Source organism: Lissotriton helveticus, chromosome 9 (assembly GCF_964261635.1).
Source record: "Lissotriton helveticus chromosome 9, aLisHel1.1, whole genome shotgun sequence".
In the NCBI taxonomy this organism is placed as follows: Eukaryota; Metazoa; Chordata; class Amphibia; order Caudata; family Salamandridae; genus Lissotriton; species Lissotriton helveticus.
Window position 1 is genome coordinate 222,076,640 of NC_136070.1, and position 15,395 is coordinate 222,092,034.

Consider the following 15,395-nt stretch of genomic DNA (forward strand, 5'->3'; position numbering starts at 1 on the left):
GACACCCGACACCCTTCACACCCCACTTCCCCTCACCATACCCTCCCTCTCACTACTATGTCCACAAAGTCCTCCTTAGCATACTGTAAAAATTCTATGTACAAATTTTTTTTTGGTTCTTTCAGTTGGTTTCCTGTTTATCTTATATGCACTCTGCTCAATGTTATCTTAATTATTCCTTTTATTTATGTTTGAACATTTGTTTACCTTGTTTCTTCTACTGCTATTGTGGTTTTTCCTGTTCATTACCATTGTTGATGTAAAAGCGCTCCGATACCCACGGGTGGAGCTAGCGCTATATAAAACCCTTCAAATAAATAAATAAAATGTTTTGCTCACTTGCATACTGCACTTTTCTCACTCAGTCTTGGCCATTCGCACAAGAAAAATGTCTCTGATCCTGAAGCACTCCTTTTGCATCTACAATGTTTAAGTCACACATCTGAGTTTTCTTTAATACATAGATTCAGCAATTGCATAACATGGCTTACTCCTCACTCTGGGTAAGTGCCAGACAGGAACTGTAAGGCAACTGTAAAGGCAGTCAAGCCTAGGTTCTTCTTTCCTCCAACAGCAAACATCTTCTTAATGATATTTCTTACTTAAGCTTTTTTGGATACTCTTAACCGCATCCGCGCCTGCGGTTTTCCCGCTGTGCGCTGAAGTTTTGTAAATATCGCGTTACATGACGAGCTCAGCTCGTCATGAGCGTACGAGAGGTCTACCTCATGACGAGCTGAGCTCATCATCAGCGTGGAAGGGGTTAAATAATGATCGCTACTGTTTCCCTGATGCTTGTGAATGACCTTGCTGACTCAGGTCAGCCAGGATCAATGTTAAAGATTTCCTCCATCCTCAAGGACAGCCACAACTGCTGATCTTGTCAAAGACAGCCAAAAGTAGTGGCAACCGGCACCATCCATACAGCACATTCAAGAATGTCCCCAGTTGAAAACATTTACTTCCACAAAGAAGCAGTCACACAAGTGTTGCTGGAACCAAATCCCAAAGAGAAGGCAGAATTATAGAATCAACCAAATATTGCCAAAAATACTGAAACATTCGACTAACCCCCACACTGTAATAAGTGAATTAATGAATGAATGATTTTTTTTTTATTGTTGGTTACTAAAAACCATTACATAAAACCAAAGATAAAAAAGTCACAAAATTACAAAATTTAAAAACAAGAGAGTTTCAAACAGATCAAGTTATCTAATTGCCCCGAGAGTACTGAGAAGCCAAGAAAAAGGTTCATGGGCCGGCAAAGGGCTCTATGATCCGACCGGTGGAAGCCTTCAGCATTGTCCGTGCCTGAAAGAGAAACTTCCCAAAGGCGGCCATGTGCTTTACCGTGGACAGGGTATAGAGATGAAAGATCCCATCCTTTACAGAGCGTAACCCTGAATGTCTTAGTAATGGCCTAAGCTAAAGACTGCGGGGCCAACGCAGGGCAGGGCAACAGAAGAGAAGATGGGCCAATGACTCCCGTTTATAACTGCACAGCCTGCATTCCTGTGCTCCTGGGCTTTCCTTGCTGCACTGGTATAGTTCTTTGAGGGGCAACGGATGTAATCTGTAAGCCAAGATCTTATGAAGGGCTGCACTGCCCACTGCCTGCGTGAGATGCTGTTTGGGAGTGTGCTGGGTGTGCGGGAAACGCAGGGTATCATGCAAGTCTTTTCTTCTCCTGAGGGACTCCAAGTCCAGTTCCCGTGATCAAACACGCACTTGTTTTTTAATCACGTTTTTGATGGCAGAGTATGTAACATATTCTGGGTTCCAGGAGTCCATGGCGAGGTTGAGATGAACCTTAGCTGCTTCGAGAGTGGACGACCAGGGGTTCCCTGGCTCTCTGAAGATACATTTCAAGGCTGCCTTCAGTGTGTTCTCTTGAGCCGCCGTTGTTAAAAAATAATATTTACTTAAGGCGGCCAGCTCTTCCAGGTTTTGCTGGTTGAGTGAGAACTCCAGGCGGACGAGTGTTTCTGGTGCAGCTTGGGAGGTGGAAAAGTCTCTTGTATGCCCTGCAATTAATTTTTTCTAATTCATTGCTCAATTTGCCAGGGAATGCCTGGAGGGCATCGTTAAGTGCCGGCATAAGCTTAGCTTTAAGAACTCTGTTGATGGCCGTAGTAGACGGGCTATATAAGGAGGCTTGCAGCTTACAAATGGCATAGGTGATGGATTTACCTTTGGCCTGGATTGACTGGAGTTGGGCGCTTGAGAGCCTGATTCCTGAAAACAAATGCCCAAATAGATGTACCGCTGTGTACTTTCCAGCAAAAGGTTGCCTAGCCTCCATTTCAAAGATTTTTTCCTTGGGTAGTGCCCAAATATAATTACCTTTGATTTAGATCGATTAGCTACAAGCCTATTTTTGTAATTATATGCGGCAAATGCCGTCAGCACCTTTTGCAGCCCCATTCTCGTGTGATCCAAGAGGACCAAATCGTCAGCATATTGCATAAAATGTATTTTGCGCCCGCCAATTTTTGGGGTGGCCGGGGTGGCCCCGGTCAAAGCCCTCTACATGTCTGCAGTGTATAAGTTGAATAATAATGGGGCTAGCACACAACCTTGTTTTAGGCCTCTATCTGTGTTGATCTTAGCAGAAGCATGGTCCCTTGAGAGTTTGATGCGCACCCAAGTTTTTTGATACAGGGACTGTATCGCTCTTAGCAGCCCCGGATTGATGTTCCATTGGACTAGCTTGTGCCACAGAATTGCGCGGTCGACCCCATCAAACGCCGCCGAGTAGTCAATAAAGCAGGCGAAGAGGGGAAGACTTTTGCCTGTCCGAGCGCGATCCACCAGGAAAGAAAGAGCGATGATATTATCAACTGTGGCTGACCCAGGTCTGAATCCGGTTTGACAGAATGGAAGGATACCTGCTGCACTTGACCAGTCTGCGAGGTCCCTCAAGATGGCGCTAGCATAGGCTTTTCCCTCAATATCCAACAAGGCAATCATGCGGTAATTGTCGGGTTCCGATTTTGGGCCTTTTTAATGAATAGGCTGTAAAAGCGAGCCTCTCCATGAGTCTGGGACATCCCCCTGGAGCATGCATTCGGAGTACAGGTAGGTCAAGTTTTTTGTCCAAAAATCATTGTTTGCCTTGAATAAGTGCCCGGGAAGCCCGTTGGGGCCCGGTGCGGCGTTTTGTCTGATATTTTTTAAGATTTTGGAGACCAACATTTTTCCCGGTGGGACCGTCGTCTCGATGGGAGGGTCAATGTAGTCTCCAGCAATAGATGTGACATTTTGCGTGTTTGCAGGACCATCATTAGTATATAGTGCTTTTACATGGGCGACCCAAGTAGAGGCTTCCAGGGCATTTTCCCTATGATTTGGGCCTCGTCCCATGTTGCATATATAATTCCAAAATTCCTGTGATTTTCCCAGGCTCAGCAAGTCAAAAATAATTAACCATTGTGCTTCACAATGGGCACGTTTTGCAGCCCAAACCTTTTTTGCATGACTTTTTTTTGCTTCTTGTAGTTGGTTCTTGTTATGTATTGTCCCATATTTGTGGAACAGTTTACGTGTCTTGTTTAGTTTTTTGGCACTTAATTTGATTTCTATATTATGGCCATAAGTAGGGAGGGGACGCCTGTGCGACCCACTGTTCTGATTCCCGCGAAGGATCACCGCCAGGGTCTCAGATGTGGCATTCCAGCTTTCTATTGCGCCCTTTTTTTGTTCACTTGATGGCCAACCTGCCCACTGATTAGCCCAGCTGTTAAATCTGGTTATTGCGGTTTGTTCCCATTTGATCCTTCTGGGCAACTTTATTAGTTCTTCTCCATCGGCGGCTCCGATGTATTCAAGCTTGTGACGTTGGTCCACTATAAGGTTCAAGGTGACAGTTAAAGCAGCATGATCGCTGTCACTGCGCGGGTGGACTGAAAAGTTTGACATTATAAGTTGGAGTTTGCAGCTTAAAATTATGTAATCGACCGTAGATTGATTATTGAATGTGTGGGCGACCGTCTGCCCCGGACTGTTCTTTAAGAGGACTGAGTGGGCCGTCGCCAAGTTATAAGATTCTAATAGATCGTTTAATGCTTCAGTGGCCCCTACCTGGTGGCTGCGTGTGGTCGAAACCCCTATGTTATGCGTATTGAAATCGCCAAGAATAATACATTCAAGGCCCGAGAATTGAAGCAGTAAGCCCTCAATATGGTGTGTCAGCATGGCCGAGTTAGATGAAGGCCCACGGGGGCTATGATAAAGATTAATCAACAGTATTGAAAAGTTGCTATATGTCAGGCGGCAGCCTTTCAGGATGCCTGCCTGGAGGGAATCCGGTAGGTTGGAGATTTCTTCAAAATCCAGATTTAGTGCATGTTTGATGTAGACACAAATCCCTCCCGAGGGTCTCCCAAAGATGTTAAGCTTTGTCGCTGGTTTTCCATACTCAGTGTATCCTCTCAGGGAGAGAGGGTGGATTTGCCAGGTCTCTTGTGTACAAATTATGTCCGCTTCCTCCATAAATGACAGCGCATTTTGGTTGAGAAGCAGCCGCCTCAGGCCAGCAACGTTCCAAGACATGACTTTCAGGCTCGCCGAAGACCATTCCTTCTCTGTAGATTTTAAGTCTGTGTTTTTCATGCATCGTGGGAAGTGGCCCCAGGCGTTCAGGCGAGATCCATTAGGTCTTGGAGTTTAGAGCGAGCGAAAGCCAGGACCAGTCTTTATTCGCAGGGCCCAGTGTTGCGCATGTGCGTGTCCCCTGGATAGGGTCCTTGGTGATCTTAATTGGGGTTCTAATAGGGTGGCCGGAGTTTGTACCACCTTTGTGCCCCTGGAGTGTAGGCGCCAATTCTGGTGCATCATTATAACGCACGTACGGACATGAATGCTCTTCAACAGGTTGAGCCATATTTCCCGTCCGGGGGTACGCAGAGTGTGTTTTTAGTATCAAAGGATATTTTTGTGGCTGCTTAGGTTTTATCTTTATGCCCCAACTTTCCAGTAGCTTATTCTGGCCTTTTAACACCTCTGCCATAGCCGAGCTCATGAAGGTTAGCACTGTAATAAGTGTTCAAATGTAACCCTCAAGCACACAAAGATCCACAGTTTAAATTCCCCCGTATCAAGCTCCTAAATACCTGCCTTAGGCACCATATTCCAACCTCCCTCCATACAGAGGAAGAACAGCTGTCACACTTCACTTCCAGATCTCACAAACTACCAAACTGATATTTTGTTCCTGACCAAAATCATCACTCCGATACAGACATACTTGCCTATAAAAGCGTTTTGGGGTGACTACAGCCGGCATAAGCCCTCCGGCAGCTAGACTCATGGAAATAATGCTTATTGTGAAAAATTCCAGGAAAACTGACATTTTGAAAAACATATACAACAAGCAGAAGCATTACCACTAGGTCCCAGTCATCACCCCATGTGGGGCAACTAGAAACAGTTCATTCAAAAATAGTTCAGTTGCGTCAACCAAAATCATAAAAATGCAAACAAGCATTGGAAATGCAATAGGTCTCGGATTTATTTGAGTTGGAGCAAATGGCAAAGTCTTTTCGCCATGTGTTATGGAGTGTATTCATGTGGTGTGTAGTGGAATTATGTGGGTTGGATTGGAATTGTAGCAATGGTGGCATGCTGAGCTTTAGATGATTATGTTTAAAAGTAAAGTTTGCAATACTGCGATTGCTAATTGTGGATGCATTAACAATTGATGTGTGTACTGATGGCTGGTGGTGTGTGTGCCTGGTGGAAACGTGCCGCTCACGGATCTTACTGTTTGCCACTGACGTCTGCACAATCACCTTGGGCGTTTTGCTTCCCGTTTTTCCTGCTTGCTCCCTGAAGCGCTCGAGCTGGTGTGAGCGTTTTCCGCAGTCGGCGGAAATTGATATCGCTCCCAGCTTGGTGCTGCACAGGTCGAGGACTTTGGCGAGTGAATAGTGAAGGGAACCTACCGGGGGACTGCGAGGCCCAGCATTCCCCATTCTGCGCAGCTGGTGCCTCTTCCCCCGGCGGCCACGCCCCCTGCCTCCAGACTACATTACCTTTCGCGACACCCGCTTCGCGGGTGCCGCTCACGGATCGTACTGTTTGCCACTGACGTCTGCACAATCACCTTGGGCGTTTTGCTTCCCGTTTTTCCTGCTTGCTCCCTGAAGCGCTCGAGCTGATGTGAGCGTTCTCCGCAGTCGGCGGAAATTGATATCGCTCCCAGCTTGGTGCTGCACAGGTCGAGGACTTTGGCGAGTGAATAGTGAAGGGAACCTACCGGGAGACTGCGAGGCCCAGCATTCCCCATTCTGCGCAGCTGGTGCCTCTTCCCCCGGCGGCCACGCCCCCTGCCTCCAGACTACATTACCTTTCGCGACACCCGCTTCGCGGTGCCGCTCACGGATCATACTGTTTGCCACTGACGTCTGCACAATCAACTTGGGTGTTTTGCTTCCCGTTTTTCCTGCTTGCTCCCTGAAGCGCTCGAGCTGGTGTGAGCATTTTCCGCCGTCGGCGGAAATTGATATCACTCCCAGCTTAGTGCTGCACAGGTCGAGGACTTTGGCGAGTGAATAGTGAAGGGAACCTACCAGGGGACTGCGAGGCCCAGCATTCCCCATTCTGCGCAGCTGGTGCCTCTTCCCCCGGCGGCCACGCCCCCTGCCTCCAGACTACATTACCTTTCGCGACACCCGCTTCGCGGGTGCCGCTCACGGATCGTACTGTTTGCCACTGACGTCTGCACAAGCACCTTGGGCGTTTTGCTTCCCGTTTTTCCTGCTTGCTCCCTGAAGCGCTCGAGCTGGTGTGAGCGTTTTCCGCAGTCGGCGGAAATTGATATCGCTCCCAGCTTGGTGCTGCACAGGTCGAGGACTTTGGCGAGTGAATAGTGAAGGGAACCTACCGGGGGACTGCGAGGCCCAGCATTCCCCATTCTGCGCAGCTGGTGCCTCTTCCCCCGGCGGCCACGCCCCCTGCATTCACGTACTTTACTGGTGTTAGCCCCACCGCGACGCGGGACGCGCGCGGGACGGAGCTCCGGGCGAAGACCGGGCAAAGAGCGGGCCATTGAGGCCGTTAGGGGCCGTAGGAGGCCGGGCTTGGCCACCCCTCTTGGCCTTTGGACATTGACCTGGTGAACACTAATATTAGATACAGAGGGCGGAGTGGTTTTAGTTGCCCTTACAGTTATAGTTGTTGCTGGGTGTCTGCTGTGGTTATAACTTCTGCACTCTGGTTGTATAGTCTGTTAATCCTTCAGTATGCCGCTACGTTCGGGTAAAGACCGCTCTGTAGTTCTTCAGACTTCAAAGGGGGTGGTATCAGGCCCACTGGATGCTTTTATAATTAAAGCTACGGGCATTTTGGAAAAAGAAATAGCCTTTGCCGAGAAAAGGTTGTCAATAGATTTAATAAGTGGGAAACGTTCCTCCTTGGGGCATATTGCTTCAGCGACAAGCCCCTTACCCAGTTTACCACCTCCCCCTAATTTGGTTCTTGTACCAGTAGAGATACATAATGACACCGAGGGTTCCCCTCTACTGCAATGTAGTTCTGATACCAACATTAGTGATGCAGATTCATCTGTGAGTGGAGTAGAAGATAGCGTACTATCTGCTACACCATCACTACTAGCCTCCTCCTTTGAAGAGGAGACTCTGGAGATGAATCGCCCTGGTAAGAGGAAGCGTAACAAGGGCCGGCAGAAAGGTGGAGTTTCAAAGGCATTAAAAACCGTTAGTCCATCATTGCCTGTGTCCGATACTCACCTTTCAAGTGAGGACCCATTGCATACTATACTATCGGGGGGCTCTGTTACCTCCACTACTATTCCCACAGGGGTTCCTCATACTAGCAGAGTAACTATGAATGGAAATAATGTCGACCTGCTGGCGCAAATGGAAATCTTATTTAAGACACTTTTGCTGCCGGTATTAGAGAGAACCAGACTTATGAACCTTAAAATCGACAGTCAGGAGACCCTTATTACAGCTAATTCCTGCCTACTTAAAAAACTGGTCAGCGACCAGGCTAAGCAGTTGGTTTCTTCCAGTAGTTCTGGTCATTCTAACTCTAAATCTCAAGGCAATACCTCTACAGCTACTAAGGTTATCCCACCTGGGGAATCGTCAAATGCTAGCAATACTAGACCGGTCCCTAAGGCTAGGAATCCGAAGCCACCTAGTGTCCACAATAAACCCCCTACCCCGGTTATCCAACCTGCTATACCCAAGAAGGCAAGTTTTAAATCTAATGGATTACCACTGTTAAGTACTTCCAAGCCTATGAGCTCTGCACAGGCCCTTACCTCGGGGGTAGGTAGTTCTAAATCGACCCCCCATCAAAATGTCAGTACTTGCGTTGCAGTTGGGTGTACACAACCTCCTAGGCGAGTCACTAGAAGAGGGCCTCCACCAGCAGACCTACCAATTGATGCCACACCCTATACTATTGTCCTGACAGGTGTCGCACCCCTTAGGGATGGGCAATCAGAATCGCATGGGGATCTAATAAATAAGGTAGCCTTTTGGCTTAATAAAAATCGTCCCCTTCCCCCCTCCTCTTCCACAAAGATCTTGACAATCCGTAGAGTTGATTGGGTGGATTATTGTGTAAAGGACTTGGAAGGCGATTGTATCCTCATAAACTTTCGGGATCCATGGGTGGTCGACCATATTCGCAGGGAGGCAAGATTCGGAAGAACAGGGGATGTACAATCCTTAAGTTTGTCTTACTTTTATCCTAAAAGGCATGGTCCGCCTCCTCCTAACAATTTTCCATTATACAGACCGGTGGGGAGAAACGTGGTAGAGAGGTTTCCCAACTCGCCCTTCTACCCGTGCCTCTCGAACAGGTTTGCTCCACTGTCTGGGCTGGAATGCGCTGATTGACTGGGGTATGATCACGGGCCAGATAGCACTAGTAGGGACTCCATAGGTTGTAGCCAATTGCCCATCTCCTCAGAAAATAGTGCTCTTGAGGAGGATAAAAGCAAGGACTGTGTAGAATCTTGCCTTAAATCACCTTCCCTGAGATCTAGTCCCCTGCGGAGGGCGAATGTTGCATTAGAGGAGGATAGGTGTACCTTAGAGGCAGCCCCAACTTGTAACCAGGTGGGGACAGCTAAAATAGTCTCCTGGAACATGGCAGGGCTAAGGGGTCGTATGGATAGCGAAGATTGGGCTGATTTCATCGACTCCTTTGACATTGTCATTTTACAGGAAAGTTGGGCAATTGACCCGATTCATAGGGCAGGGTACCTAAACTTTGTCAAGCCTGCTATACAGGGCCCAAAGGGTAGACCTTCAGGAGGGTTAGTGGTATGGATAAGACAGTCTATGGGGTATAGTCTATCGGAGATTTCGGTAGAAAATCCGGATCTCCTGTGTATTAAGCTCAGTAGAGGTAACGATAAGGACTTAGTACTTATAAATAGTTATGCTAGAGGACGCCCTGGAGGTCGTAAGCAGCCAGTTATAGATTATCTGGACTCGCTTCTGAGGAAAATAGGCAGTGACAGTTTTATTCTGGTCGCTGGTGACCTAAACTGTTCATTTGAGCCCCTGAACAGCGTGGGGGAGGATCTGGGGGCAGACGAAGATGCGGCATGGGACATCCCGCCTTTGTCACTGACAAGGGGCGTCAAGGGTACTGAGGCAGCACTTCATTGGCTGGGGCTATGTCTGGAGTGGGGGCTGTGTGCTGCCAATGGACGCACGCCCTCCGATAAATCAGGCCACCCGACCTTTAATAATGGGGTCAGTAAGAGTCATATCGACTATTTTCTTGTTAAAATTGAGCTCTGGTCCCTGGTTATTGACATGGAGGTTGTGGAACGCCCAGAGAGCGATCACAACCCCCTTTCGCTGGGTCTTAAGCTTTTGGGCGTTGGAGGTGGGCCTTCTATCACCGCCTGTTTAACGGCAGAGGTCATTTTGTGTAATGATAGAAAAAGAGTAAAATGGTCTAGGGTAGTTGCAGATCCTTCCATAATAAAAGATATAGAGGAAGAAGTCGCGAAGACATTGGTTGCAATGGAAGCTGCATCATCCTCCCAGGGGATTATCTCCCAGATTAGTGATCTTCATGATCTGTGCTTTGCGAAACTAAAAACCCTGTTAACAACCCCATTAATACCAAGGAAGGATAAAGTCCGGAACAAATGGTACAATAAGAGTTGTAGGGTAGCGCACAGTAGATTGATTTTAGCGATTAAATCTAGAGAGATAGCCGTTATTAGAACGGCTCGGCTGACCTACAAAAAGGCGCTATGGGCTGCGAAGAAGGAGTGGGATGACCGTCATTGGTCAGAGCTCCTTTCGGCATGTCTAACATCAAACCAAATTAAGCTTTGGGAAATCGTTAAGTGGGGTGCGAACCTGGATCCCCAAAACCCTGTGAATTACGTCTCTGTGGAAGACTGGGTGGCTTTCTATTCATTGCAGTTTAGAGCTCCGAACGTGGATCAGGATATTAATCAAGAGTTGGAAGTAGTCTTGCCCTCTAACCCTGATTGATTGCTTGTTTTTAATACCTCTGACACGAAGTATGCCCTGGGTGCAGTCCATTCAGGTAGAGCGCCTGGGTTGGACGCAATACCCACTGATCTTTTTAAAATGAATCTTGACATTTGGGTCCCTTACATAACCATGCTTGTGAATGCAATTGCTGCAGGGGCAAGGATCCCGGGCTCCTGGAAAGGGGCGGAGATTCTACCAGTATTCAAAAAAGGAGACCGCTCAGTCCCGGGGAACTATCGCCCTATAAGCCTGATAGATTCTGTTAAAAAAATAACTGCCAGGATGGTACTCGCGAGAATCCAGGGGTGGATGGAGCAAGAAAATATTCTGTCCCCAATGCAAGCTGGATTCAGAGTAGGCACCAGCACCTTAGATCAGGTTTTTAGACTTAATATGTTGTACTGGAAGGTTGTCAAGCTGGGTGGTGGTGCTATTTATGCCGCTTTTGTGGACCTTAAGTCGGCTTTCGATTTGGTACCAAGAGAGAAAATGTGGAAATCCCTTAGACTCATGGGTCTGCCACCTGAACTTCTTGACTTAGTGGTTAGACTCCATGAAGAAAACTTCGCTAGAGTTAGATGGGGTAAACAAGGTCAGGTGACTGATAGTTTTCCAGTTACACGCGGTGTGCGGCAGGGATGTGTGTTGGCTCCCACCTTATTTCTTTTGTTTATCAATCAGGTTGTAAAATTCTTTGCTGATACCCCGACTGATGCACCATCTTTGGGCGGGTCTAAATACCAGATGTTGATTTTTGCAGATGATACCCTGCTTCTCTCTAAAACACGAGGGGGGTTGCAAATAGCCCTCACAGGTTCGCTGAGTTTTGCAGGGTTAATGATCTGCAGATCAACACAGATAAAACCAAATTTATGGTTTTTAGCAATAAAAGCCCAATCAAAAGCTCTATTACCTTGAATGGTGCCCTGATTGAACAAGTGGATACAATGACGTACTTGGGTGTGACCCTGGACTACCGCTTTAGCTGGAAACCCCAGATTGAGGCTTTATATCTTAAGTTTGTCCGCCTCTCGGGCTGCTTATTACAGGAGCAAAGGAAGTCCCTGACCAAACGTATTGCCCCGGTGATAAAAATCTACGAAGCAAAAATTAATACAGCCATATTATATGGCGCTGATGTGTGTGGGTATAAAGATTTGTCTCTCCTTGTTAAGGCACAAAACAAATTCCTGCGAAATTTGGTGGGTCTCCCTCAATCCACACCCACCAAACCATTGTTGCTAGATTTGGGTTGCAAACCCTTCAATGATTTGGCCCGCTTCCGTCTGGTGGCCCTGTGGCGACGGCTCTGGACCACACCAGAGCTTAGCCTATTTCCCAAGGAACTGGACGAAGTTAGGTCATTGTGGGGCGCATCTCGAATCCCCTGGCTAAGGGAAGTAAAATTTGTGCTGGAAGAGATGGGACTTAACCACCTTTGGTCTAATCCGGGGGGTTCCCCCTTTCCCTCTAAACAGGATTTCAAGGACCTATACTGGGCCACAGTAAAGCACTTAACAGTGGTCCAGTCAGACGCCACTAACTTAACTGGACTTTTTTTGGTACATAAACTGACCCCTTCCTTAGAACCTTACTGGGATGTGATCACTAAAACTCTCGACCGGAAATTATACCATCAGTTCCGTGTCGGGTCACTCCCAGTTAATTCCTTTGCCGGGAAATGGTCTGCGAACTCAAACTATACCTGTCCTTGGTGCCCCAACCATCCGGAAAGCATGGGCCATTTTTTCTTTGCATGCCCAGCCTACCGTGTTCCACGGTTAAAATGGCTTAAACCCCTATGTAGTAATCTTGAAATCAAAGGGTTCTTAGAAGCCATGAGGATATTTCGTACTAACACATCCGAGTTGGTAGTGGTCGGTGTGGCTAAGTACCTAGGCTGGGCATGGATCATTCGAACTAGGAACCCCAATGTCTCTTAATGCATGTTTTTATATATTCTATATATTGATAACGTTGGTTGTTATTATAACTGGAAGTCTTTATTGAACTGTTTATTAAATTGTTTAATATCCTTTTAGATGAAGAAACCTTTTAGATGATGATTGTTATCATGGTTTTATAAAATTCTGGTGTTTTTATGTACTGTCTTTTATGAATTGACATTCGAAATAAAGACTTTTGAACTGAACTGGAAACGTGCACTGACGGCTGATGGTGTCTGTGCCCGGTGAAAGTGTGCACTGACGGCCGGTGGTGTGTATGCCTGGTGAAAGCGTGCACTGATGGCTGATGGTGTGTGTGAGCCTGGTGAAAAGCGTGCATTGACATCTGGTGGTGTGTGCCTGGTGGAAGCGTGCACTCACAGCTGGTGGTGTTTGTGCTTGGTGAAAGCGTGCACTGACGGCTGGTGGTGTTTGTGCCCCCGAGAAAGCGCGCACACTCACACACTGCTGGTCCTGGACACCCACATACTGATCCCCCTGCATACTCACATACTGATCACCCTGCATACTCACACACTGCTCGACCTGCACACTCACACTCTGCTTACCCTGCACACTCACACACTGCTGGCCCTAGACACCCACATACTGATCACCCTGCATACTCACATACTGATCACCCTGCATACTCTCACACTGTTCACCCTGCATACTCACACACTGCTCACCCTGCATACTCACACACTGCTCACCCTGCATACTCACACACTGCTCACCCTGCATACTCACACACTGCTCACCCTGCATACTCACACACTGCTCACCCTGCATACTCACACACTGCTCACCCTGCATACTCACACACTGCTCACCCTGCATACTCACACACTGCTCACCCTGCATACTCACACACTGCTCACCCTGCATACTCACACACTGCTCACCCTGCATACTCACACACTGCTCACACACTGCTCACCCTGCATTCTCAAACACTGCCCACCCTGCATACTCACTCACACACTGCTGGCCCTGGACACCCACATACTGTTCACTCTGCATCCTCACACACTGCTCACCCTGCACACTCTGCTCACCCTACACACGCACACACACACACACACTGCTCACCCTGCATTTTGTATTCCCTGTCTACTCCCGACAGGTTCCCTCACCCAGAAGACAGTATGTTAATCTGAAAAAAAACTACTTTGGAGCCCCCCTCCCCTGCCCCCCTCCATTTCCTGTGAACACCCCGTGCCGCGCATGCTGTTCATTGATGTGGACTCATCCTATGTGTGTGGGAAGCCGGAGCTCGTCCAGGAAGGGCGCTGAATAGGTGCCAGAGCCGCTCGTCGCTCAGTCCTCTCGGGACCCCTTTAGCCACCTGGTGCCGGGTTTAAATGGGCCAAGTTAGGAGAATCGACAGGAGAGGTGGCAAAGCTTGCGAATGTGACTCGTGATGGTCTGAGCCCCAACGCCAAGGGAACCCAACCTCACACATACCCCCCCGCCCCCAATGGCAACACTCCTCCACAGGAATCATTAACACCTGGGTCCCAGGCACGGGAGGAGATCTGGGCAGAAGGGGAGGGCAGGTGAATCCCGGCGAGAGAAAGTGAAGGAGGAAGAGAAAGTGAGGGGCAGGAAACACAGAAGTGAGGGGCAGGAAACACAGAAGAGAGAAAAGAGAGCACGACAGAGCGTGGCAAGAAGACGCCGGGCAGAGAGCATGTGCAAAAGTTCTCAGGTGAGAGGGTAAAGGGGACAGTGGAGGAGTGAGGGGGCAGGGGATGGGTGGAATACAAGGGGGAGGTGTGTACAGGTCAAGACCCGGGCCGGAGGGCACAGCAGCCGCGTAGCAGGGAGTGTAGGGTCGCGCCCCTGTTGCAGCTCTGTGGACACGTGTAGTAAAGTCAGACTGTGTAAGTATCCCCCAGTCCCAGGGGAGTCCCCTCGCCTGCTGCTCTTCCTCCAGGGTTTCGCTTGTTGAGCGGGAGGTGCCAGGTGGAGGTGGGCGGTGCTGAGCCGGCAATGGGCATCTCCAAGGAGGTTGGGGATGGCCACGATCCTGCGGCTCTTGGTGCGAGGAGCCTGGTGCTCATAGCTCGGAACCTGGAGGTATTACAAATGTATGTTGTCAGTTATTGAATTGGGTGGGAGGGTGGCCATGGCAGAAGCAGCTGATCCTTTCCAGGCCCGCCGCCACACGCAGATACCCAGTGACTAGGACGAGCAGACCAATAATGGAGCCAGTGTGCCATGGGCCCGAGGGCAGAGAAGGAAATGCCCCCTAGCCGCTGCTTGACTCCTAAAATATAGCTATAATCACGGTCCTGGAGTCACGGCACCTGTTGCACCACTTGAAACTTCGCCCCGGAGCACATCATATTCAGCATGCCCCCTGGACAGCTTGCACCGTGTGACTCTGTAACGCTGCCGCTCGCTCTTTCTGTTGCATTCATCTGACGGTGCCGCTTTTCCCTCTGCCTATGCAACCCACACCATCCCTCGCCCCCAATATAATGTTCCCTTTACAAGGATGTTTATGCGATCTTTTTGGAACAGGCGGCTTCCCGACCAGCATTACTGCCGGCACTGGCTACCTCTCAAAAACACTAACATACTTATTCAAACGATGACACTTCTGGGGTCAGACTTGTAAAACTGTCGCGAACAGCTGATCTTCCGTCAGTAGCGACTGCGAGTAGCCCCGACTTTGCATGCGTGTTTTTTTTTACCGTAAACTTTCGATTAACATTCCAGCAGTGACCATTAGCCCCCTCCCCTAGCAAAAAAAACAAGCTTTGGCAGGGAGCCAGCATGCGCGCGCACACACAGCTGGAAAAAAAAGTAACTGGAAAGAGGTGAATGCGCACCGAGCATCTGCCTTCAATTACCGCAGCCCCTGACAGCTGGTAATTGATGAAATATAGCCTTCTGCTGCACGTCTCCGCACGGAATATGCAGGAAGCGGAGCAACTCT

The 15,395-nt window shown here is 48.6% G+C and overlaps 1 protein-coding gene across 1 annotated transcript in view; it reads right to left on the minus strand.

The window, feature by feature from the left end:
- Positions 1-15,395, minus strand: part of KLHL28 (kelch like family member 28) — a 278,015-nt gene that overhangs the window by 239,573 nt on the left and 23,047 nt on the right. The gene's annotated exons all lie outside the window — the stretch shown is intronic.